General features: G+C 48.5%; 1 protein-coding gene across 3 annotated transcripts in view; it reads left to right on the top strand.

The window, feature by feature from the left end:
- Positions 1 to 25,372, top strand: part of PTK2B (protein tyrosine kinase 2 beta) — a 116,764-nt gene that overhangs the window by 15,865 nt on the left and 75,527 nt on the right. The window contains exon 1 of one of the 3 annotated variants that reach the window (XM_028519427.2): positions 10,274 to 10,421. The exons of the other annotated variants lie outside the window; for them this stretch is intronic. The gene's annotated coding sequence lies outside the window, so the exon portion shown is untranslated. Of the gene's footprint in view, positions 1 to 10,273; positions 10,422 to 25,372 lie in introns of those variants that run through there. 3 annotated transcript variants of the gene reach the window in all.

Here is a 25,372-nt window from a genome sequence, read left to right as displayed (position 1 = left end):
TAATCACTGAGAAGGTTTGAAAAACAGATCAAAACAAGCCAAGGCCTGTTTGTTTACTTTGGCCCTTACTGGCCCCTAGTTCTTAAAGTGTATCCACAAAGGCCAAGGAGATGCACAAGAAGGGGCTGGCTGCGCTCCGTCCGTGAGGTGGTGTGGCTGCGTGCCAGAGCTGTCAGTGGGCTCGTCAGCCTTGAAAATACTGTGATTACTAATCTGTATCAGTCAGGGAACTACCACCCCCAGATCTGTATTAAGAATGTTTTCCTCAGGCAAAAAAAAAAAAAAAGAAAAAAAAAGCGAGGCCGTTGGCATCCAAGTCCGCCTCGGGAATCTCATTTTATGACAGATCCTTCTCTTTTTTTTGCTCCTTCCTGCACTTCCCCCAGATCTGCACCTTCCGATTCTTGGTCTCCAGATAGCCAAGCCCTTGTTCTTCCTTCTTCAACACTTGAATAACTTCCAAACTTGGTACCTTTCCTGAAGACTGTCTTTTAGTTCTTACTGTTTTGCCTTGTTCCTCTCCAATGAAACCTCTGAGGTTTCCCAGGCTCTTGTGGTATCCCCTGGCCTGAGGACCCTCATGAATGCTAGAAGCCCAAGAGGCCCAGACACATTTTTGGGAACTACTGCCCTTTGCTGCCTATTTACAACGGTTTAATGACAAGGTCACCCTGGGGGAGACTCACAGAATGTGCCTTGAACTGGTTATAGCTTATTTTCTCCACCAGCCTCTACCTTATTCATGAACCTTGTTCCCTGCCTTCCGGCCTTTTCCCTATTTTTTCTTTTTCTCTTATTTGTCCAAGTCTCCTGGCTAAAGGAAAAAGAATAGAAACATGCCCTATGTTTGGAAAAGACCCCTAGACTCAGTTCTTGACTCCCTCCTTTACTCCTTAGGCAAATGGCAAGCTTTCTTTTTTGTGTGTGTCCCCCCACTCCATACCCTCCCTCTCCCACCCTGCCCCTCCCAGCACAAGCTTGGGCCTGATATTATCGCTCCTTTAAATATGGAGCAATCCCATCTCCCAGCGGAGGCAAGGGAACATCCGCCTTCAAGCAAACAACTCACAATCCATCAGCAGGCAGCGTTCATAACGGTTGGGAGCAAGCCCTCACACTCAAGGTGTGGCTCCTCGCTTCCTGGAGATGTGGCTTCAAGTGCATTCTTACCCCCCACCCCAGCCCTCAGCTTTCCTACAGCCCAATGGCGATAACAGTAGTGCTTTCCTTAAAGAGATAGTGCAAAGATTAAAAAGAGGTTATACATTTATGTGCGTAAAGCACTTAGCATTGGTGCATTGCACATAAGTACTCAATACATTTAACAATTATTTTAATCAATGGCACACACTGTTAGAACACAGTCACTGATATGTCCCCTACCCCCCTGCCCCTTGTCTATCACACTTGGCGGACACCGTGGCCCCGCAGGCTACGGCAGTCCAAGGTCTTGCCCCAGGATCTCGGCAGTACTAGACTCACTTCCTTGTGCCCTGGCCGCCTCTGTGCTATGAGATTTTGTTTGGTCTCATCACCCCAAGGCACAGAGCTCAGACCATTCACCCATGACCCTAGAAATCCAAACCCACAAAACGTGTGATGTTGTGGTTTCACTGAAGAACTGGAGGGAGGAGGAAGAGTGTCACGGAGAGGGTCAGGTCCTGCGGCCTTCGTCTCTTTTTCTGCTCCCCTTCCCCTCCTTCTTCCTTTGCTTCTCCTGAGCAATGAACACGGGATACCTGCCCGGCCTCCCTGAGCCTCATCTAACTGCCGTGATTTAGCGGAGTGTTATCTTAGGCATCTGGGCTGCTATCACCAAACACCGTGGCCTGGGTAGCTGATAAACAACCTTTCTTCTCACAGCTGTGGAGGCTGGACGGTCCAAGATTGAGGCCCTGGCAGACTCCTTGTCTGGGGGGACCTGCTTCCTGGTCCATAGACAGTCTTCTCACTGTGTCCTTGCCCAGTGGAAAGGGGGAGGAGTCTCTCTGGGGCCTCCTTTAGAAGGACGCAAGTCCTATCATAGGGCTCCCCCTCATGACCTAGCCACCTCCCAAAGGTCTTACCTCCTAATACAATCCATGTGGGGGTTAGGATTTCCACATGGGAATTTGAGGGGAATCCAGCTATTCAATCCATAGCAGGCATGTGTCTAAACACATAGTTTTCTTCCTTCAGGAATTCTGTTACCCTCTCCAAAGGAAATAGAAACATCACCATCTTTTACTCATGTTTAAACAAAGATGCTACACCCTCGGGGCAGGACAGCCCATGTGGATGCTGGGGCGAGCCCAAGTGGTGAACGGGGAGGTAGAGGCGAGGGCTCGGAGGACACTGCCTGTGGGAGCGGGCGCCTGCCCCCCAGCAGAGGCGTGCCGAGCCAGGGCTGGGTTCTGTACAGCTTGGGAAGGCAGCGTTGCCTTCCCGAGACTGCAGATCTGACTTTCTGGCTATGGGACTTCGTAACCCATCAAAACTGTAAGAAGTAGACAAATTATATTACACAGGGTTGATTCAGGCATGAAAGATAAACAAGACCTATGACAGGGTCGACACGTACGGGAAGATGACTCAGAGGAAAATGTACACGCGATGCCATGGAGGAGACCAGGACTCATCGCCCTGGGGGTCATGGTGAGGCTCTGGGCTGTGGCAGAAATTTGGGGAGCAGGAGAGGAGGCTCATGCCACTGGCTGCAAGCGACTGGCCTTTTGGACCTGTCGTTCCCAAAGGTGCCCGCACTCCTCGTCTCTCGAAATGGTGTTCACGTCTCACACCTTTGTCAGAAGATCTGTTCCTTCTACCCAAGTGCTCCTCATCGTCTCTGGCTTCTTCATTCTTTCTATTCTCCCCTCGAAACCCTCCTCATCTTTTGGCTGCACCTCTGCCTTCCTGATCTCCTCTGGCCTGTAGTCAGAATGGCCGGCCCTGTTCTCACTGTGTTCGCAGCATGTGGCCTTAGGCAGCAACGGGCACTTTCTCCTCTGGACTCTCGGGAGCTGTGTAAGGCCGTCTCACCTGCCCTCCAATCCACTCTCAGCCCTGTCTGGTGGCTTAGGCAGTGTCTGGCATAAAATAAGTTCTCCACGTATCATTTTTTAAATCTTTGCCAGAGGACATGCTTATTGGAGAAAAAGGGGGAGAGAGAGAGAGAGGGAGAGAGACATCAATGTGAGACAGAGACTTTGATTGCTTGCCTCTTGTATATGCCCCCAACGGGATCGAACCTGCAACCTTTTGGTGTATGGGATGATGCTCCAACCAACTGAGTCACTGGCCAGGGCTCCACGTATCTTTTAAAAATCTATTCACCGTGATTCCGAAGTTATGGAGAATCTCATTCACCTACAAGTCTGGTCACTCCAGACAATGGTATTTATTACAGGCAGTTGCCCTCTTGGAATTTCCATTTCCCCCTTGTGGATGAGGAAGAAGAAGCTCAGGAAAGGGGTTCTGTGAATCTTTACTTGTGCTCTGTTCTTGTAGAGCTACTTGCTTTCTGCTCGCCATGCTGCTGTGACTAATGGGGAAAGTGATGGAGAATTTTCTTCAATCACAGAAAAGTGGAGCATCTTAAAGGGCCAGAAATGCACCCCCACTTCTGCCAGAACAAGAATTATTGGGGGAAGGAGTGAACAGACCGCAAAGTCAGCTAGTCTAAACTCCATCCCTTGGAGAAAGGTCTTCTTTCTTTTGAGCACCTGTGGAAGATGCCTCTCCAGAGAGCTCATCATTGTGGGAAAAGTCTTACTGCTGGGAAGTTCTTACTTCCACAGGGCTGAACCCTCTAAAACACACCTGCTGGAGCGGGAACGGCCCTCTGCGGCAGCCCAGAATGCTGGCCGGTCCTCTGGATGACAGCCCTCAAAGAGAGGGGCCACCCCCCATTAATCTCTGATCCAGACCTAACATGAAGAGTGGTCTCCCACCCCTTCCTTGTGTGATGTGGTTTTCGGATGCCCTGCCTTTCTGTCTCTCCACTTCTGCATACATCACTTGTCACCATCTGAAAATGTCACCGCCAGCAGTGCACATAACACTCCACAAGAAATGAGACCTCTTAGCTGGTGTTTCCCAGACCGCGTCACCGGGGACTCCTGTCTTTCCCCTCTCCAGTGGGCCTTCTGTTTGGAAATACTCTGATAATCAATCTTGCTAAGTAAAACCCATCTCCAAATCCCATTATGCTGGAATTCTTCAGCCGGGCTTTTCAACTGCAGACACCTCTGCAGTTGGTGTCTGGTTTGCTCTCCCAGCCTCGTTCCTTGTCATTCTTGTGTTGGTCAGCACAGGCTGCTGCAACAAATACCACCAACTGGGTGGCTTAAACCAAAGACATCTTTTCCTCATGATTCTGGAGGCTGGAAGTCCAACGTTAAGTGTCAGCAAGGTCGGTTTCTTCTGAGGCCTGTGTTCCTGGCTTGTAGATGGCTGACTTCTCCCTGTGTCCTCTCATGGTCTTCTGTCTGTTCATGTACTTGTCCTGGACCACATGTTCTCTTCTTATAGGGACATTGGTGGTATTAGATTAGGGACCACCCTAATAACCTTATTCTACCTTAGTTACCTCATTCAAGTTCCATCTCCAAACACAGTCACATTCTGCAGTACTGGAGGTTAGGACTTTCACACAGGAATTTCGGAGGACACAATTCTGCCTGTAACATTCTCTACCTTACCTTTGTCCAGTTAAGCTGATTTTACCTCGTCTTCTTAGAACGTAACCTTTATTTTTAGTTCCTTTGCCTCTGTTCCTCTGCCTCTTGCCCTGCTGCACCTACTTCTCTTTCTAGGCCAGTCTTCTGAGAAGCTTTCATGCCAAGTGGTTGTCCAGCCTGTTTAGACCCACAAAGATGGAGAATTCCCTTCCCCCCGAACCAGCCCATTCTGCTGGCTCAGACAGCATTCCATTCTAGCAACATAGACCCAGAAAGGCCTCGAATTTCACAAACCAAAGGTGCTCTTCTTTCCAGAATTTGAGCCTTACAGCAACTCTGAATTCAGATAAAATGATCTCTCAATTAAAAAAAAAATCTCCAGATAAAATGAGAGCTGAGCAGCACGGGGGAAATAAATCTGAAATATCCCAGAAATTGAAAACTAGTGAAGCTAGATGCCTGGAACCTGTCTTCTCTGAGATACTGTTCTTGGCGGGCAGTCTTGCCCAAAACCTGGTCCTCTTTCTATGTTGTGAGCACCCAAACGTTTCTTAATCGGTTCCCTGCACTTCAGGAGTATTGCCATCCCCATTCCTTCTGCAGGACAGGGCTCTCCTAAACTTGACCTGCCAAGATCCCTCAGTCAAAACAAAAGCAACGAAGCCTACTTTTCTCTCTACTCGACTCTGCAGTTCCACCCCAGCATGCATGCACTCCAACACACACACACACACACACACACACACACCCCCCTCTTAGAGCTTCAGCCTTGTATATCATCTTAATGCTGTTGCTTAGCAACCAGTAAAGGAAGTGTGATAGCACCTCCTAGCACTGTCCACGGAACACAGCAGACAATACAAACAGTTCCCTGGCTTCTCTCTGCAACTAGAGGGAGGTAGCTGTCAGAGGTGGCCAGCATTATGCTCCAGAGATACTGGCTCATCATCCAGGGGGCCCAAATTGGTTGCTGCTTTGCTTTTACTTGGCATTGGGTAATATCTTTGTGGGGGTGGCTGGGTAGGTGGTTCTTGAAGGGCCGGATCTCTCTGCTTGCACTTGTTCTCAGGATGCCTGTGATGCAGAAGGGCAGCTTGCAGAATCCTCTCTGCTCCCACGCAGTCCTGCCCTGCACCAAGCCCGTGTCCTACCAGCCACTGCGTTTCCTGCAGTCTTTTCCATCTGGAGGTTGTGCCGCAATGCTCTGGCACCGCTCTGCCCTAGCCCCCTTCTTGCAGCCCTCTGTGCTTCCGGTCCCTGGTTCCTCTGTCTTTGGATGCTTCTCCACACTGCTGAACAGCCCCCAGCTCCTCAGATCACCCACCCATGTCCCCCCCATCTCTGTCCCTTACATTCCTTACATCCCAGCCTCAGACCACCAGGCCGGATGCCACACAGGTGGCACCTGCTCTCTGTTGGTGTCCCAGTGAGGGAATTCCCAGATGTTGTCTAGCATGAAACAGTCGAGAAGACTAGAGAGTCTAGAATCTGAAAACATATATTTCAATTTTAGATTCCTTTTTTCTTTTGTCTTGACTATATGATTTAGGTCAAATTTTTCTAATTTCTCTAAATCTTTGTTTTCAAAGGGGATGGGAGTATTTACCTCACTAGGCTATTATGACAATTATATAAACTAACAAATAGAAAGAACCCAGCAAAACACACAGCACACAGCTGGAGATCTCCAGTCCCTTTCTGTCCTTCCACCTCTACTTCCTTATTCTTCCTTTGGCACCTGCCCTTCCTCAAGCAAAAACCAGTCTTCTGGTTGGATTCCCAGAGGCAGTGCCATGTCGTGACAAGACACTGGGCCGGGAGGCAGAGGGTCAGCTCGAGGTCTACCCCTTAGTACCTCTGACCTTGGGTCCTGCACTCAACAGCCCCGCGTTCCTTTTGCTCACCTGTGGAATGGGACTAAGAACGCCTGACTTGTCTAAGGCACAGAGTTGCTGTAAGGCTCAAAAAAGATAATAATGTCTGTTAATGTCTTGCACACATGTCAAGGTCTTTTACAAATTTAGAGATAAGAGTTCTCTTGGGCAAACCAGTCCTGTCCCTCCATCTTGTAAAATGAGAGAATGGGAGGCGCATGTGTCTCGAGTGCCTGGAAGCTCTCGCAATGCAGCACACCGAGAGACGACAGCCACCCGCCCTCCAGAGGCCTCGGCGGACAGAACTGAGTCCTCCTTCAGAGACACAGTATTTGTCTTGTGGCTGTGAGAGTCATTTGCATCGATATCTCCACTCCCTAACTCCTCGGGTCCTGTGAGCAAGATGGCTGGTTATCACGCAATCAAAACCTCACCCAGAAACGTTCTGGAGGCTTATAGTTCTGGCTTGGGAAGGCACATGGCCCTGTCCTTTCAATAAGGAAGATGAGTGAGTCCGAACATGCCCACGGGGTGACAGAGGTACCAGGGAAGCAACCACTGGTGTAGGTGTGTGAAGTTTGTGTCTCGGGCCTTCCTCGGTGGTGATGTGCTTAGTAGTGGCCTGAAAAAGAGCTGAATTTGCAAATGCTTGAAACAAGAGATGGTAACACATGTAACATCAGTGATTTACAGTAATTTAAGTAAAGTAGGACCAACAAATAGAATTTGGATATTATTGAAGTCCTGAAGATGGGGAGGCTGGCCAAGGATGAACAAACATTCCAGAGACATTTGCATTCTCCTCGGTGAGATTTCCTCCAGGCAGTTGTAGCGTCTCTTTGTAATGAGGACCCCAGCAGGAAAGACCGGTGATGCCAGCTGTCCTTGAAGCTCTGGCTTGGTTTAGAAGGAGGGCGCAGCTTCCCTCAGGGGCAGTGCTGCTACCCACCTTCTAATCCCATGACGTCAGGGGGAAGCCGAAAAGAGCCTTCTGTTAAAAAGTTGGGAACTCCTGCTGTACAATAAGGTCTTAAGAGGTCAGATATAATACAAGTGTCACTGGTTAACCACGGTACCACTAACTCCTTAGAAATATGGTTGTTTGGTGGGGGAGCAGTGGAGAGACAGATGTGGTCTATGCTACGACTGGGTCCATGGAATAATGATCAGAATTAGAGAAAGTTAAATTGGAAAGGTCCTTGGCAATCACCCAGTTCAACCCTTTTCGTAACAAATAAAAAAAATGGTTGCCAATGTGTTAACAGTGGTCAATTGGGGGGTTTGGAAATGTGGGTGATTGTTATTTTGTAGGTTGTTTCTTTTACTTTTTAAATAAAAATACAAAAGTGAGAACGCAGGGAAGTGACTTGCCTAAGGCCCTGTAGCAACGTGGGGGCAGCACCTGGCCCCCAGCTCTGCTGCCTCTCATTCGTGGTCTCAGGGACTGGGCTGGGGGGCGTGGGGGGGGTCTGTCTGAGACTAGAACTGCTCTTCTAAGAAGATCTTTTACCATAGGACTGTACTCATGCTGTCCATTAGTCTTCACCGTTTAAAATTTAACTGTAAATTATCCACATCTTAAAATTTCCAGGATAATTTTTATAAACCTTTTCTTCTGAATAAAACATAGGCTTATTTTACAGGAAAAGTTAAAAATAAAATGTCAGTTGTAAGCAAATCTCTCAGCCCACACCTGGTTCTGAGGGTTAGAACCGCCCGCCGAGGGATGATGTGGAAATGGAACCCGTGTTTGGTTTCCTTATCCCACATCCCACGTGGCCCATCACTTCAGGAAAGAGGAACACGGCTAACGGGGCGGGCGGAATGCCGTGAGTGCCGTCCCCCGCACAGCTCCTGTCTACAGCTTTTGTTCTGTGGTCTTGTCCATAAGTATGACTCAGTCTGCTGTTTGGGCTCCGCCTTCCCTGCGCTCTGCTGTGCCCGCCACAGGCGGCTCAGGGGGCCCACGGGTCGAGCTGCCTTGCAGCTCCCCAGCTGACCAGACTCCCTTCTGCTGGTCTGAGCCCTGAGATCCTGCACCCTTCCCCACTTTCAAAGCACCAGTTAATATAGGATGGTGTCACCCCCACCATCCCATTTAAAAAAAAAGTGCTGTGCACTTATCTTGACAAACTGCCAAAGTGCTTTTGTCACCCACCTACTCACCTATAAAATTTGTAGTCTTCAGCATATGCTCGATAGCCAGAAGGCCAAGTAAAGGTCAAAATGTGTTCCTGTGCACAAGGCAAACAAAAGACAGGAAAGCCTCCCAATCACCTCTCTTCTTGTAAATGCCTGTTAGAGCAAGAACATGATATGCTCAGTGTGGCTAGAGGATGGGTCACCTGGGCCAGCCCACACTTGTGAACTTGTTGTGGCTGGAAGCGTCAAGGTAGGAATTTCAATTGATTTGCAGGCACTTTATTTTGAACTTAGGGGAATAGTAAAATGTCTCAGCATTTTCTATAACAAAAATAACAAAAAGCATTCAATAAGAAGCATGGGGTCTCCATTTCCTAAGCCACTGAGGCCACAGTCACTTCAAGGAGAGAGAGAGGTGGCGCCCTGCCTGTGCCTGGGGTTGCTGATCTAGGCTCAGGATTAAAGGGGATTTAATGCCAAAATATTTCTGTAGCAGCCACTGTGAAAGAGGCCCAGAAGGTCTACAGCACAAAGTTGCCATGAGCATGAATGGGGCCGTGCTCTGTCCGATGCCCGAGAAAAAGGCAGAGGGGTTACTGTGTCACGCCAGGGAGTCACCCTGAGTTTGGGGGATGTTGTGCTCTGTCTAAGAAGGTTCTACTGTTTGCCAGGACACCTTGGGTGGAGTGGCCATTGCTTGCCATCTGTGGTAGGATTTCTCTCCCTCCTTCCACTTTCTTCTCATGGGATAGGAAGGGCCCATCTTGGCCTAATTGTACATGGTGACTTCTGAGTATGAGGAAGCAAAGTCCCTGATGCATTTGTTCACAGGTGAGTTCTCTCTCACTCTCTCTCTCTCTCTCTCTCACACACACACATACACACTCACACTTTGTACACCACAACACACCCCCATCCTACCCTGTAGTAGCAGATCAGACTAAGACCAGCTTTGAAACCAATGAGGCACGTTAGTGGTTGGGTTGTTCTAGGCAGATGCTGCTTTGGGGGTGTGCTCTCCCACAGTCCAACTGCTCCAGGAGGAATAGCCTGGGAATGCCAACTCATTTAGCCTGTCAGTCACTGCAATCTGACCAAGGGTGACTTTGGAAGACTTTCCCCAAGAACAGGAGAAATACAACATCAGCAGATACAAGCCTGCTACTGAGGATGAAGTGAGGAAAGGAAGGCACCACGCACCTGTTAGTGTCATAGTCAGTACTCTTAGAGTTGCAGGTGACAGGAACCCCAAAGAGGGGGTTTGCTGGCTGCAAACTCAAACTAAAGGAAGATTCGGGAAGCAGCTGAACTCAGGAATGCCTGCAGCTAGAAGCTTAGACTTGGCCAAGTGTCTCTGTGTGTAATCCCTTTGCCTCTTTGGTCCTCTCTGCGTGTTGGCTTCATTCTTTTAGGACGGCTTTTGTAAAAGGTGGGAGGCATAGCTGCTAATGGCATTCAGGCTCTCATCCACAGCCTTCTCAACCACAGGAAAGAGCTTTCCCCTAAGCTAAAGTTTTAAAATGCCAAAGAAGAACTGTGATTGGTTTAGCTAAGATCATGTGTCCAGGTTGGACCAATCCCCCTGGCCAGGAGGGTGGGGAGCCATGTTTGCCCTAGTTTGGGTAATGCCTCACATCCTGTGGTCCAGACTACAGGGAAGAGGTAGGAGAGAGGGTCTACCTTGATGGCAGCCTCCTTGAGAACTAGCCAGTTGCCATGGGAGGAGGAATACTTCCCTGCAAAGACTGTGAGTGAAATTTCTGTGAAGGGGGAGGACGTGTTGCAGGCAGACAAAACAACTGTGGTCCCCAGCAATAAATTTGCAAGCTTTGGCCATGTAGCAGTTTGTGATCTGTGGTGAGCAGATATGTGAATCTGCTGGGAGGGCAGTTAAATTTGAGAAACGGTAATATCTAAAGTGCTTGGGAATTGGCGATGTATAATTGTGTTATGGCTAAAACCTAAATGAAACTTTGCAGAAAGAACAGACAGCAAGCTCATGATTTATGTGTCAATAAATCATTTATATACTGCTAGACGGTTTGACAATAGTTCATATATAAAAGAGATAACTGAGCTTGCCTTCCTGGTCAGGTTGGCCTATTTATAAGATTTAACAGACCAAGTCACATGTTTACAGGTTGTTCTTTCTTTCCTGGGCTTGAACGCAATGTTAATATTAGGGACAGTCTTCCCACAGCATCATCCCTGGTTTTTTATTGTACTGTATGTATCTGAAATTGAAAAACGACCTTGCCCTTCCATCTTGAGTGACTGGTGTTCTTAGAGTAAATGGCTATTTTTCATTCTGCCTCTTAACTCTTCAGACTACTTTACTCTTGTTCAAAGGGAGTCTTAATGTTTTAATATGGGTGGGTACAGAATAATGGCCTTCCAGAGAAGTCTGTGTCTCATCCAAAAACCTGTGAATATGTTAATTTATATGGCAAAAGAGACTTTGCAGGTGTGATTAAATTAAGAAATTTGGAGTTGGGGAGATTATCCTGGATTATTGGGGCGGACCTAATGTTATCACAAGGTCCTTGTAAGAATGAGATAGGAGGGTCAGAGCAGGTGAGGACAGAAGGAAATGTGACAATGGAAGCAGAAGTTAGACAGAGAGAACCAGTTGAAGATGTTACTCTGTTGTCTTTGAAGATGGGGGAAGGGACCATGAGCCAAGGAATGCAGTTTCTAGAGGGCTGAAAAAAGCAAAGAAAAAGATTCTCCTTTAGAGCCTCCAGAAAGAATGTGACCTTGATGGCACCTTAATTTTGGGACTTCTGACCCCCCAAACTGTAAGACAAATTTGTATTGTTTTAAGCTGTGAAGTTTGTGGTAATTTGGTACAGTAACAGTAGAAAACTAATACAACTACCTTTCAGGAAAGCAACTTGGCACATATTCTATAAGATGTAAGAGTTTATGCTTCCAACTCAGTCATTCTACTTCTTGGACTCTCTCCCAATGAAACAATCAGATATGCAGAAATGTACCTCTTATCTATTAAGAGATTCATGACAATATTATCTATAATAACAAAACCTTGGAACCACCTGAAGACCCTACCAGTGGTCTTATCTTTATTTCAGTCACAACATTGTTCAAGTAAGAAAACATGGCCCACTGGATCACGGCCATCCTTCTTTAAGATGTTGCTTCGAGGGTGTGTTGTAATCACACGTGGGGATGGCCTGTGCTAGAAAATGACCATGATGAGAGTATTGCTGTTAATCTACTGATTCAACAAATACTGAGACCTGTGCTGGTGGGGGTGGTATACAGGGACCAAGGACACATGAGATTATGGGAGCTGTAGAATCCTGGCCAGAGGGATGGTTATCAACAGAAAGCCTACTCGGGAAAGGTGACATTCCCCTTAAAACCTGAAGGATCAGCAGGAATGAGCTGCAAGGGAAAAGCCAGCTCACAGACTGCAGTCATTTCCCCATGCTATGCATGCACAGCACCTGAAAGTGTACTGCTCATCAGGAATTCAGAAGGCTCTGCAGTGTGAAGCAGAACTAGTTTCCTTTTTGTTCAAGAGCTACAGAAAAAAGCTGGGAACAACCTGGATAACTTTCAGTGTATGACTGGTATAGCCATGATATGAAATACTACTCAGCAATAAAAAAGAATGGACTACTGATACATGCAATAACCTGGATAGATCTCAAGGGCATTATGTTTTGTGAAAACAAGTCAATCTCAAAAGGTTTCATACTGTATGATTCCATTTCTGTAATATTCTTAAAAGGACAAAACTAGAGAGATAGAGAACAAATTAGTGTAGCACTCCCATGCATTGCTTAACAATGGGATATGTTCTAAGAACTGTGTTGTTAGGCAGTTTTGTTGTACGAACATCATAGAATGCACTTAAAAAAAAACCTAGGTGGCATAGCCTACTACATACCTAGGCTATATGGTATAGGCTATTGCTCTTAGGCTATAAGCCTATACAGCATGTTATTATACAAAACAACATAAGATTAAATCAAGCACAAGATAAAATGATGCAACCAACAGTAAACATGAGATGCATGAGGCTGCTGCAGGTGTAATGTGGCATACTGTTATAAAACTTATTTTTATAAGTAGAAAGAGTATACTCTGACTTCCAGTCAAGATGGAGGCATAGGTAGATATGCTTCCCCTCTTTGCACAACACAAAAAGGAATTACAGCTAAATATCAAAACAAATAACACCCAGAACTGTCAGAAAATTGAACTGTATGGAAGTCTGACAACCAAGGATTTAAAGAAGTCACCTTCATCTAGATGGGTAGGAGGGGCAGAGATGGAGACAAGGTGGAGAGGCGAGGAAGTGTGGCGTGAGGTGGTGAGGCAATGGTGGCAGTGGAATGCGCATGGGGAGTCCCTCATTCACGTGTGGTGGATAAAAATCTGTCAGGATACCTTGGGAGTGAGTGATCCCAGCCCCAGGCCAGACTGCATAGTCCAGTATTCCAGTACCAGGAAGATGAATCTCCATAATTCTGGCTGTAAAAATCAGTGGGGGTTGAAACAGTGGGAAAACACTGCCAGATTTTCAGAAAACTTCACTTAAAGGGCCCACATAGTCTTAAAACATACGCATACCCACCTACTCTGGGATTTAACACCAGGGCAACTGCTGGAAGGGTGCCAGTCACATATGGGGAGTGGGTGAAGTGACTGGAAATGGGGTGAGTGCCAGGCAAACCCCAGAAGCCAGGCAGTAGCACAGTCCCCTCTCCGAGTCCTCCCCACACACAGAGCCACAAAGCCATGAAGTGGGTTGCCCTACCCTGGTGATTGCCTAATGCTCCACCCCACATGGTTTACAGGTGCCTTTTACAGGGAGCCAAAGCAACTCTACCTAATACACAGAAACAAACACAGGGAGGCTGCCAAATTGAGGAGACAGAGAAATATGGCCCAAATGAAAGAACAGGACAAAAACCCAGAAAAAGAACTAGATGAAACAGAGATAGCCAACCTATCAGATGCAGAGTTCAAAACATTGGTGATCAGGATGCTGAAAGAACTCATGGAGTATGGCAACAACATGAAGGAAGAGATGAAGGTTAACACTGAGTGAAATAAAGAAAAGTCTACAGGGTACCAAGAGTGAAGGCAAGGAATCCAGGATTCAAGACAACGATTTGGAACATAAGGAAGAAATAAACATTCAACCAGAACAGAAAGAAGAAATAAGAATTCAAAAAAATAAGGATAGTATAAGAAGACTCTGGGACATCTCCAAATGTACCAACATCCAAATCATAGGGATGCCACAAGGGGAAGAGCAAGAGACAAAACTGAAAACTTATTTGAAAAAGCAATGAAAAAAATTTGGCAAAGGAAATAGACATACAAGTCCAGAAAGCACAGAGAGTCCCAAATAAATTGGATCCAAAAAGGACCACACCAAGACATATCATAATTAAAATGCCAAAGGTTAAATATAAAAAGAGGATTAAAAAAAAGATTTTATTTATTTATTTTTTAGAGAAGGGGGGAAGGGAAGGAGAAAGAGAGGAAGAGGAACATCAGTGTGTGGTTGCTCCTCACGTGCCCCCAACTGGAGACCTGGTCTGCAACCCTGGCATGTGTCCTGACTGGGAATTGAACTGGCAACCCTTTGGTTTGTAGGCCTGTGCTCAATCCACTGAGCTACATCAGCCAGGGCGATAAAGAGAGAATCTTAAAAGCAGCAAGAGAAAAGCAGAGAGTTACATACAAAGGAGTTCCCATAAGACTATTGCTGATTTCTCAAAAGAAACTTTGCAGGCAAGAAGGGACTGGGAAAAAGTATTCAAAAAGTGATGAAAAGCAAGGACCTCAGCCTAGATTACTGAAAGCAAAGCTTTCATTTAGAATGGAAGGGCAGATGAAATGCTTCCCAGACAAAGCAAAGATAAAGGTGTTCATCATCATGAAGACATTATCACATGAAATGTTAAAGGGATTTATTTAAGAAAAAGAAGAAGATCAAAACTATGAACATTAAAAGGACAACAAATTCACAACTATCAACAACTGAATCTAAAAAAACAAACTAAGCAGAACAGGAACAGAATCACAGAAATGGAGATCACATGGAGGGTTATCAGCTGGGAGGGGTAGGGGAAAGAATGGGGAGAAAGGTGCAGGGATTAAGAAGCATAATTGGGAGGTAGAAAATAGACAGGGGCATGTTAAGAACAGTATAGGAAATAGAGAAGCCAAAGAACTTATAAGCATGACTTATAGACATAAACTAAGGGGCGGGGGGATTGCTGAAGAGAAGGAGGGTACTGAGTGGAGGGGGGCTAAGGGAGTAAATTGGGATAAATGTAATAGCATAATCCATAAAATATATTAAAAAACATAATTGGTAGGTACAAAATAGACAGGGGGATGTTGAGAATAGTATAGGAAACAGAGAAGCCAACGAATGTACATGGATCACCCATGGACGTGAGCTAAGGTGGGGATTGCTGGAGAGAAGGGGGTACTGGGCAGAGAAGAGCAAAGGGGATAAACTGGGACAACTGTAATAACATAATCAATAAAATATACTTAAAAAGGAAAGAATACACTTTGAAATAAGAATAAAAATAGTACAGTAAACACATAAACCTGTGATAATAGTCATTAGTCATCATTATCAAATAGCAGGCACTGCACATAATTGTGTGTGCTACCCTTCCATACAGTCGTAGAAGAGGGCAGAGTAGTAGCTGCTTTACACCAGCATCGCCATAAACACGCGAGGAATGCGTTGCTCTACGCTGCTAGAAGGCTATGCCATCCCTAGGTGGTAGAACCTTTTTAGCCCCACTGTAGTCTTACGGGATCACTACCATATGTGTGGTCTGTCATTGACGGGACCATTGTTATGTGGCGCGGGGCTATAGTTGCAGGAAAGGGGGAGGCAAGTGTGGCTGTAAAGAGGTAACACAGGGCAGTTCTTTCATGGTGGTAGAACAGTTCTGTATCTTGACTCTGAAGTAGTTACGAAATCATGTACATGGGATAAAATTGCATAGAAACACCCACAAGTCCATGTTAAAAATGGTGAAAATGGAATTAGAACTGTTGTCTCATCACAGTATTGTATCAATGTCAGTGTTCTGGGTTTGCTATTAAACTACAAGATGGCACCGTTTAAGGGGGAGGTGGGTCAGGGTACACGAGACTCTGTCCTAGTTTTGCAACTTCCTGTGAATCTATAATGATTTCAAAATAAACTTTCTGGTTTTTGAAATTTGAACTCCAAACTCTGAAACCACTGGTGGTGGGTTCAGTCACCGACAGCACAAGTTCATTGAATCGATCCAAGGATTGGATTATCTCAAGAGCCCTGGTCTCAGGAGAAGTTTAAACTTTTATACTGGGCCAGTGGTTGATTTAAAACACAAAACAAAAAAAAAATTTAATCCCAAGAATTAGCTAACACCCAAAGTGCTGCCTTGACTCATGAGACCCATCAGCTCTGACGTCATCCAGACTCGCATCTGGAGCTCCACTGTGGAGTCTTTCTGGACACGTGTTAGGTTTCTGTGAAAACTTTGTTTAAACGTAAACCCCTCACACCACGCTGTCAGTTTTTGTCCTAATAAAACTATAGAGATTCATGAAAAACTAAATAGCCACAGACTAAAATTTCTCTGCTTGGTGACACTTCTGTCCTCAAGAATTTCTGTACCTGTCAGATAGTTCCAGGTCCATTTCAATTGGTGTTGACATACCTCATGGTCCCCCCATCATTTCCAGGCTCTGCTCATGGCCACATGGGACAGAAAGGGGATGCCAGCAACTGACAGCAGAGGATTCCCTCCCAAATCTGTGGGGCACAAGAGCCCCCCGTGCCTGCCCTCTTCCTCAACAGCCATTGGGAGCACCGTGTCCCAGCCACCCACCTGTGGGGAGGTGGGCTGTGTTTGTGAGACATCCTGGATGTGTTGTGAGAGCCCCGCTTTCTTCTCCCTCCTTGACCAACTCTGGATGAGGGACCGGAAATAGCCTATAAACGGGCTACAGGGAGGACCAGCCTTTGTTGAAGGGGAGATTTGGGTGAAGTGAAGAGACAGAGAGCGAGGAGGTGCTCTGGCATAATGGCAAAAGCACAGGCTTGAAGTGTTATCTGAATTCATTCATTTATTCAAGCAGGTGCCTTTCTTTAGGCTGTTGCTGTGGAAAAACTATAGGCTGGGTGGCTTAAACAACAGTTCTGGAGGCTGGGAAGTCCAAGATGAAGACACTGGCAGGTTTGGTGTCTGATAAGGACCCGAATTCTGGTTCATAGACAGTTTTCTTTTTTCTGTGTCCTCGCTTGGTGGAAGGAGCTCAGGGCAGTTAAACCCAGTGGTGGGGGTGGCAGTGGCAGGATTTCCCCTGGCATGATGCCCTAAAATGCCGCGAACTGCCCCCAAATGATGCCATGTATGTTATAAAAAAAGGATGTGAGAAACTTGTCTATAGAACATTGCACCTGGTATATTTTGACTAGCAGGATGGAGAAAAAAAAAAAAAGCCAGAACTGTATTTCTTTTGCCTTCTGGGTCTAGAGTTGGGGATTTCTTCTCCTTCCAGATGACAACCAGGAAAAAGAGCCCTCAATTATTTTCTAAATTAAATGTTTTGGTCATTCAAATAGCCGGCGGGGTGATGAAGGGAAGGGTGGGGAAGATTTGGTTTCTTAAAGGAAAGACCCCTGCAGGGAGAGCCACAGCCCAGCTCTCCCTCCAACTCCCTGGTGGCACCATGGGTCAGGGGCACATGGGAGCCAGGCCCCTTCTATGTAAAATTAGGAGGTCACGCTAAGGGAGCTGGAAGGACCCTTCTTCCTCTGGTAGCCAAGATGGTCTCCGAGGGAGTTGGGGTGCAGCTGAGGCCCCAGCCGCCTGCGCTTCCGGGGTTCCCAATGAGCAGCGGTTCCTTGGGCCTTGAGACCCAGGTTCTCTGGGCTTTAGAGCAGCTTTCCTGCCCACCTCCCCACCCCCACTTCCCGTCACTGATAACCTGGGGGATCCAACATGCTCCATCAGGAACGTTTCTCATCCTCAAATCCATCTGACAGACAGCTCTGCTCAGTTGTGCCAAGAACACACAACCTCTGTGTCCCGGAGCAGTGAGCTGAGTGTGTGTCTCCCTGGTGTTTACTAACCTGCCTGGGATGGGCTGGTGGAAGGGAAGGCCCTGGTCTCCCTTTGGAACTTCCTTTTAAGGACACAGACTGCTGACCAATCGCTGGCAGGTCTGCTCTAATCCAGGTCTGGCCTGGAGCCTCCCCTCGTTGTGCTGACCCAGTCTGTGACCCTGGAGGCAGGGCCAATAGAGTTGTAAAGTCGGTGAAAAGTTAGCGCCTGTGGCACTGCCAGGAGCCAGCATTGCCCAGGGCCTGGGCCCTCCTCCCCTTTCCCCACCCTTTTCTGGGACGACGTGTTCTCTCTTTTTCACTTCCTGGGCGTGACTCACCCAGGGGCTCCCTCTGAGCATGGCAGGTATGTGTCATTTCCTTGTGCTGGTGAGACGAGGACTTTCAGTGTTCCTCCTTCCCGGGACCGACTCGGTCTGGTGGAAAGGGATGAAGGGGTTGGCCCCTGGAGGCCACAGCATAACAGGTCCTGGTGAAGATTTATTATTGGGGTGAATTCATCCCCTGTGGGAGGCTTTCTGTGTGTTCCCGGAGGGGTGTTTGGGAGACACAGGCGCCTGGGACAGCCTGTCTCCTCCTGTTTCCTGCCACCCCCCGTCTCTGTCCCCAGCCCCACTGCCATCCCCTGAACTGCTCCACTTTCCCCTTACCTATGCTCCACCCTAACTCTTCCGGGGTCCTTTGGCTTTGCGGGAAGCCCCTTGGTAGTGCTCCCAGACAGAGGCCTGGCCCTGAGAGGGCCCGTCTTTCCAGGCCCAGTCGCTAGTGTGTTGTTTCTCGACTTCATGTAGGAAAGATTTCACTACACCAGGCCAGGTGACTGTGAGGGTACATGTATTCATTTACTTATTTTAAAATTTCATTTCTTGATTTTTAGAGAGAAGGGAAGGGAGGGAGAAACAGAGGAAGAGAACAAACCGTTGATGTGTGACAGATACATGGATTGATTGCCTCTCACACACCCCCAACCAGGGACCTGGCCCACAACCCAGGCATGTGCCCTGACTGGGAGTCAAACCAGGAACCTTTTGGTTCACAGGCCAGGGCAAGGTGCATTTATTAAAGTGGGGACGGTAAAACAAGGAAGGGCGTAGCATGGAGGAGGCAACAGGAGAGCCTGGGCTGGGCCGCCTCAGCTCACTGGGCGGTCAGAGAGGAGAGGGCCTTGGGGACAGGTTCAGGGGATCAGCCTGGGACGAGCTGCCAGCCGCCTGCTGACTTAGAGTGTAGGAGACACATGTGCTCCTGGGGGAAGAAGTGGGGGAAGAAGAAGTGAAAGGAAATGCATCTGGCTGCTCCCCAGAGGGAGACTGTGGCTGGGTCCTTTGTCTCAAGGTTTTTCTCTTCCCCTTGCAGGTGGGAATCTTAGGGGAAGTCTCGGGGAGGGTTCCAGTAGAACATTCATCAATTTTCCAGAAGTGCTCTGTTAGGGTCACAGTATCCACTGATTGGTCAGTGGCAGGGCAGGGACTCTCTGGTCATGGCAGTTGGTCTTGGCTGGCCCACCTGGTTTTGCTGCTTTTCTGGGCCTAGAGCTGAAGTACACCTGAGGCCTAGATGGTCTCTCCAGGGAGGAAAGGCCAGGGGAGGAGAGGTTACCGTGGGGGCGAGGTCCTCGTTTTCCCAGCCTTACCCCCTGCCAGGCACTGGGCCTTCTGCCCTGGGACCATCTGCCCCTGGCTGTGGATTGCTCCGCCACTGTGTTCAGCTCTCTTGTCAGTTTCCTTATTTCACTTCCCAGGGAATTTTCCTAGCTTCTCTCTATCCTGTCTTAGTAGCATCCTGACCCTCACCGGCGAGGCTAGTGGGGGTGATGCTGAGCCCTGTGATTGGGCAGGAGGGACCCAGCATCGCAAGTCCATCCCAGGCTGACCTGGTTAGTGCTTCTCTCTCAGACCAGGATGAGAGAGAATCAGCGTGCAGGCAAAGAACCATTCCCACGTGAAATTGATGACCATTGGGTGGAAATGAGGTTCATTTAGTAAGAGCTGGTATTGTCAAAACTGCTTTGCCAGCATTGTCTCGGAGAGACCCACGTGACCCGAGTCGGCTGGGAAGTCTTACGATACCGGCGCCTGAGTCCAGGCTTCCGAGGATAACAGCCATCGCGCTCCCCTCAAGGTGGGAAATGGGAAAAAGCGCAGGTGTCCCACGGGGCCTGGGAAAACCTCCGTGTCGGGGCAGGGACTAGAGAAGGGCCAGTACATCCTGTTGGTACTCCTGTGGTCCTGGGCCCGGTTCTGAGGGCCCCGATTTGAGCTCGTGGGAAAGAGCTTTCTGGGAGTGTCCCTCTGGGGAGGTGAAGGATCTGAAGAATGCGTCTTGTGAGGCTGCTTGAAGGACACAAGGCAGTTTAGACTGGAGAAGCTGGAGGAGCAGGTGAGCTGTTGTCTGTACAGAAATGTTGTTAGGTGGACGTGAAATGAGTTCTGCACTGTGTATGGCAGACCCAGGAAGTGACAGAAAAGTGTAATCGGGCTGAATATAAATACAACAAGGCTTTCTTATCATTAGAGGTCTGAGCAATGGAACAGACTGCTAACATTTTGAGGTAGTGAGGTCCTTATCACGAGAAGCATTCAAGCAGCAGGTGGCCAGGAGGGAACTCCTGCACCTGGCTGGAGTTTGGACTGCACAAACTCTTACATCTCTTCCCACTCTAAGCCTCTGTGAGTCTCTGATTCGGCTCCAGTCCTGCCCTTCCCTCCCACTCCACAAGGCTCCTGCAGCCTATCTCCGCCTCTCTTGTTGCAGGCCTCCTTCCCTGAGCAAGCCAGAGACACCCGGTCTGGCCTTGGCCAGTGCCTGGGCTTGGGCTCTGTGACGGCTCTTGGCAGAAGCCCCAGGAGGGTCTGCCACGTGCAGAGCTGGTACAGTCCCTAAGAGTTTCTGGGGCATGTTTCTGTGAATTCTTACTGGTCATCTCAGCCACCCCAGTCCTGTGGGTCAAGATTACTCTGCCAGTGCTGCAGACGAGGAAGTAAGGAAATACCCAGGCCACTGCGGGGCTAAGATTAGACCCGGACTCTGCCCTCCAGTTCCCGGCGCCATTTGTGGAGTGCCTGGGGGTGTGTCTGTGCGCTCTGTGTACAGCCTCGAGCAGAATCCTAGTGCAGCTCTGAAACAGCTGTATTATTGCCCCATTTTACAGAGGAGGAGACCAAGGCTCAGAGGCATTGGACTGTGTCTGGGACACTGCTAGTAAGGGATGCAGCTATGCTGTTAGCTACTTCACCAGAGCTGCAAGGGACAGTTCCGAACACGCAGGAAGGGGGGCCCTGGGCAGCTGCAGAATGTACCCCAGGGGACTGACTGGCCGTGGCCATTGAATTTCATACTCCCAGGTGAGTGGTGGCCTGCTTCATATGTTCCAGGTCCTGTGCTAAGTGCAATTGGGGAACAACGTGTGTAAAGTACTATTCCTAGCTTGTAAGAATCCTGTAGTCCAAACCACTGAGCCTAACATGTTTACAATAAACACGATGTGCCTAATGCAGAGCAAGAATTGATCTTATTAAGGGATGGGAAGGCAAGCTTTATGACAGAGGGGGGAACTAGAAGTGGACTTTGCAAAAAGCCTTAGACAGGCAGACATACAGGGGCATGGGGCTGGGAGACATCATGTTCAGTTCAGGGGACCAAATGGAATTGGGCCCCTGAATTCTTGAGTTATTATTAGGCAAGCCTGCTTGGCCCTCCCACTTTCCTCTACCCATCCATGGATGGCCCCAGTCCCAAACACGACTTTTCAGCCTACCTTCTCATCCTCTGACTTAATGATAGGCCTCACCGTGGTCCCACGTGCTGGAGAAGGTTGTAGATGACTTGGGCTCCTTCTCCAACTGGGTACAAATTCCTGAGGATTCTAGAAACCTTCCTGTATCCGTCCCTTATTGTTGCCCCCCATTTGAGGTGAGACTAATTTTTCTTGCTTAAATGAATGCATTGACCATGAAGTTGCTGCCCCAAATCTACAGTATCTTAGGCATCGCTGTTGGGTAGAGCCACCTTCATAAAGAAGCCTTGGCACTTTGAATCTGAAACCAGAAAAGACACCAGAGCTCATGCTGCCTGTCATTTGCCAAAGCCAATAAACAGAGACAGGGATTCAATCTTTATGGGCACTTTATTCAGATGGCCAGCGATCTGAGAAGACAGCAGGTTCGCACCCTAAAACAAACCGTCTTACATTTTCTTTCTGGGCCAATGTTTTTATTGCAGAGAATAAGCAAGGTGTGGTGAGGCATTTTGAAATTCAGGGAAAATTAGATTTAAAAACTGCAGTATTCTCGCCCTGGGCAGTCAGCTGTTCCCAGGGGCGGGTGGTCGTCTGTCTCTCCCTGGAACACAATGCCCCCCCCACTTGCCCCCCAGGTGGTATCTTTAGCAGTGCCCCAGGAGGTCGGCTGTCTCTCCCAGGAGCCAGGATGGGCCTTATCTGTAGGTTCTGAAACAAAAGGCTTAACATATGCATTACTTACTAAGCTTATAACTATTTACCTTAAACTGAAAGTGTTCAACTCTTGAGCCCCCTACCAAATCCTTATCAAGCCTTCGCTTTTCTGCTGTCTTGTCCACATTCATTCTGAGCTTTGCTGACAACCTTCCACGTCCACCTCCTTTGTTTACAGACTTGTCATCCTCGAAGGCCCAGCCTGGAGGCTGCCCTGCCCAATCAGGCGGCGTCAACCCCTTTCTGTTTGGTTGCTCCCCGGGTACAATTTGATTTGTGGACACATCTGTCTGCCCAGCTTGGTTGTAAGTTCCTACATCACACGTTGCTCCTTTGTATTCTCTCTCCTGTCCGCCCACTTGGTGGGGGCTTAGTGACCTTGTTGAGTTGATTCTAATCGCAGCCCGGTGCTGAGGGAGGGCAGGAGGCACCCTGGGGAAGCAGCTGCACAGACACAGAACTTACCCGTGGCACAACGCAGCATGTGCTTTCTGTGGGAAAAGAAACAACATAGCAAGACCAGGGGCCTGCCAAAGCCCTGGTGTCTCTCCTCCAACTCCTGACCTCTCTGCTTTACCGATAAGTTTTCTCTCCTTGGCCAAATTTTACTGAGGCTCCCCTGAGGCTCCTCTTCTCGACCAGGCCTCACCCTTTGCCTGCCGTCCTTGGCCTGGCAAGCTCAGTTCAGCAAGAATCCCCTCACCCTTGACACCTAGCCTAGTTCCTCCTAGTGATTTCCAACCACTGATTCCCTCGTCTTGCCCATGGGCTATAAACTCCCAGCTGCCCCTGCTGTGCCTGGAAACACCTTCAAGCCTCTCCCTTAATGCAGTAGTCTTGGATACAGTCTGCTTTGCGCATTGAACTCCATCTCGCACCATTTTCCTTTGTGCCTGCGTGTACACACAGACACATTCTTAACACAGCACACTTAACAAACTCCCTGGGTTCTCTTGGGCTGTCTTACGCTCTCTCCTGTGCTCAGAAAAGCTTCGGGGAAAGGATATTCAGGTATGAGAAGGAGAAAGCCGTCTGTCACACCTGGCCGTGCCACCCCTGCCAGCGAGGGGCTGGTCGCTCGCGCCAGGGCCTGTGCGTGTCTGCAGGCCGTGCCCTGCTCTGCAGCCTTTCAGCTCTGTGTCCACGTGGCTGCGGAAAGAACCACTTCTGCCGTGGGCTGGGCGGGGGGGGAGGAGGGGAGCCAGCAGGGTGGGAGTGGAAAGAGCACCCAAGGGTGTCTCCCTTCCAGGCTCTTCTCTGCTCCCATCCCTTGGAAAGGCCTATTCTAACCTTGGTTCCCACAGATTTCTCTGTCATTAGAGGCGGTTCTCGGCATATCTATTTTGGAGCTGCAGCTGGTTGCTTCTCAGAATAAACAGAGCTGTGATATTGGGATAAAAGAAGAAAGACATATTATCTCCTCTCCATGCCCTCCCTCTTCCCAATGTTTTCCAACCTCCACGTCTCTCTTTTTAAGGGTCTTGCCCTCGGACCCCTTCCACCTCACCCCTGCCTTGTAGCTCTTCTTCTACCCTCTTATACTCATTCCCAGGCTCCCCTCCCAGGCGTGAGGGCCCTGCAATGGCCAGGCCCTTGCTAGGCGTGGGGCTCCAGGGCTCATGTAGAACTCAACATCAAGTTATAAAGGAGTTCATATATTCAGGGTTTAAGCCAAAGAATCTAAGAGCTGGTCCAGCCCCTCACACTTAGATGAAGCAGCTGAGGTCCCCACTGGGGATGTGCGGTGCTCAGGGTCTCAGAGCTCCTGGGGGTTAAGGTAGGAGCAGTGACACCCTGACCGTGAAGCTGTCCTCGTACTTTACTGTGTCATTATCAGAACAGCTGTGTGTTCCTGAGATCGAAATGGGAGCTTGCCGCTGCAGGCACAGGAAGGGAAGTCTGACTATCGTTTGGGGCACAGCAGATGTGAGGGCACCCTGTGAATTTGTGGACTGACATGGCTTCCATGAGGGACGAAGGCCATCGGGGATACTTTCTAGAGGTTGGAGGGTCAGGTCAGCAAGGGGAGAATGAAGAGGCTTGTGTGTGTGGCCACACTCAAGACCAAGTTTCTCATCATCCCCCATCGTGCGTTCCACTTGAAGTGGGTCTGATGGCGCACCCCTGGCTGTACAAGCCTCTTACTACCTGCTGTGGTCTAGCAGGAGCCCTTCCTTCACTGCCTTTGTCCTTTCCCCTCTCTGGCCTCTTCCCTGTGCTTGCTGCATTTTCCCTTTCTCCAGCTCTCCTTGACTCCCCGCACCGCCAGCCCCATATCTGCAGCCTGCGGCACAGCCTGGCCCATGTGGGGTCACAGAGACAGAAGAGAAAAGGGGGCAAGCCAAGGCCACTGCAGTGGGTTTCCTTTCTTGCTTTTGTTTCATTTTTAAAAGATGAAACTGTGGTTAAGCTCTCATATTAGTCCTGGGAAACTTCAGTGGACCACAAGTAGCAGAGCTGCTGCTGAGCAGGGCTGAGCTGTGAAGGGCCTATACCCCGAGCACCCCCACTGGCTGAGCGAGTTGTAGGTATGAATGTCAAGGTCAGGCACTGGAGGCAGCCTGGCTCTTCCAGCAACCTGGGAGGGGGCAGAGGGTCAGGAATGTGGGTTTTGAATTCAAGTGAACTTGAGATTGTGTCTCCGCTCTATTATTTCTAAGCCCCGTGACCTTGGGCTGGTTATTTAAGTGTATTTGGGATTCTATTTCCTCATCTATAATAGGGAGGTATTAACAGTATCTATTTTGAAGACAGTCCATTCCTTAATTCTACGCATAATTAATTGAGCATTTTCTCCTAACCAAGCCCTGGCCCAGGTGTGACCCCACATGGTGGCGGGAAGGCTCAGCCAGTGCCTGTCCTTACGACTCCTGTCCTGTTCTCCTGTGTTCTGACAAGGGAACAGGACCTTGACTTAACACCATGATGATGCACAAAAGTGCTTGATAAATTGTAATTGTCATTATGTTCAACATCAAAAATGTGGTATAAATAGTCAGGCGGAGCACCAGAACACATGCTTCCACTCTATAAAATGTTTAGTTTCTTCTTTAGGTTTATAGCTCCTTTTCGGTTAAAGAGAGCAAATTAGTCAAGGTTTCCCAGAGAAACAGAACCA

This window comes from Phyllostomus discolor, chromosome 8 (assembly GCF_004126475.2).
Source record: "Phyllostomus discolor isolate MPI-MPIP mPhyDis1 chromosome 8, mPhyDis1.pri.v3, whole genome shotgun sequence".
Taxonomy (NCBI): domain Eukaryota; kingdom Metazoa; phylum Chordata; class Mammalia; order Chiroptera; family Phyllostomidae; genus Phyllostomus; species Phyllostomus discolor.
This window is presented reverse-complemented; position numbering and strand designations above follow the sequence as displayed.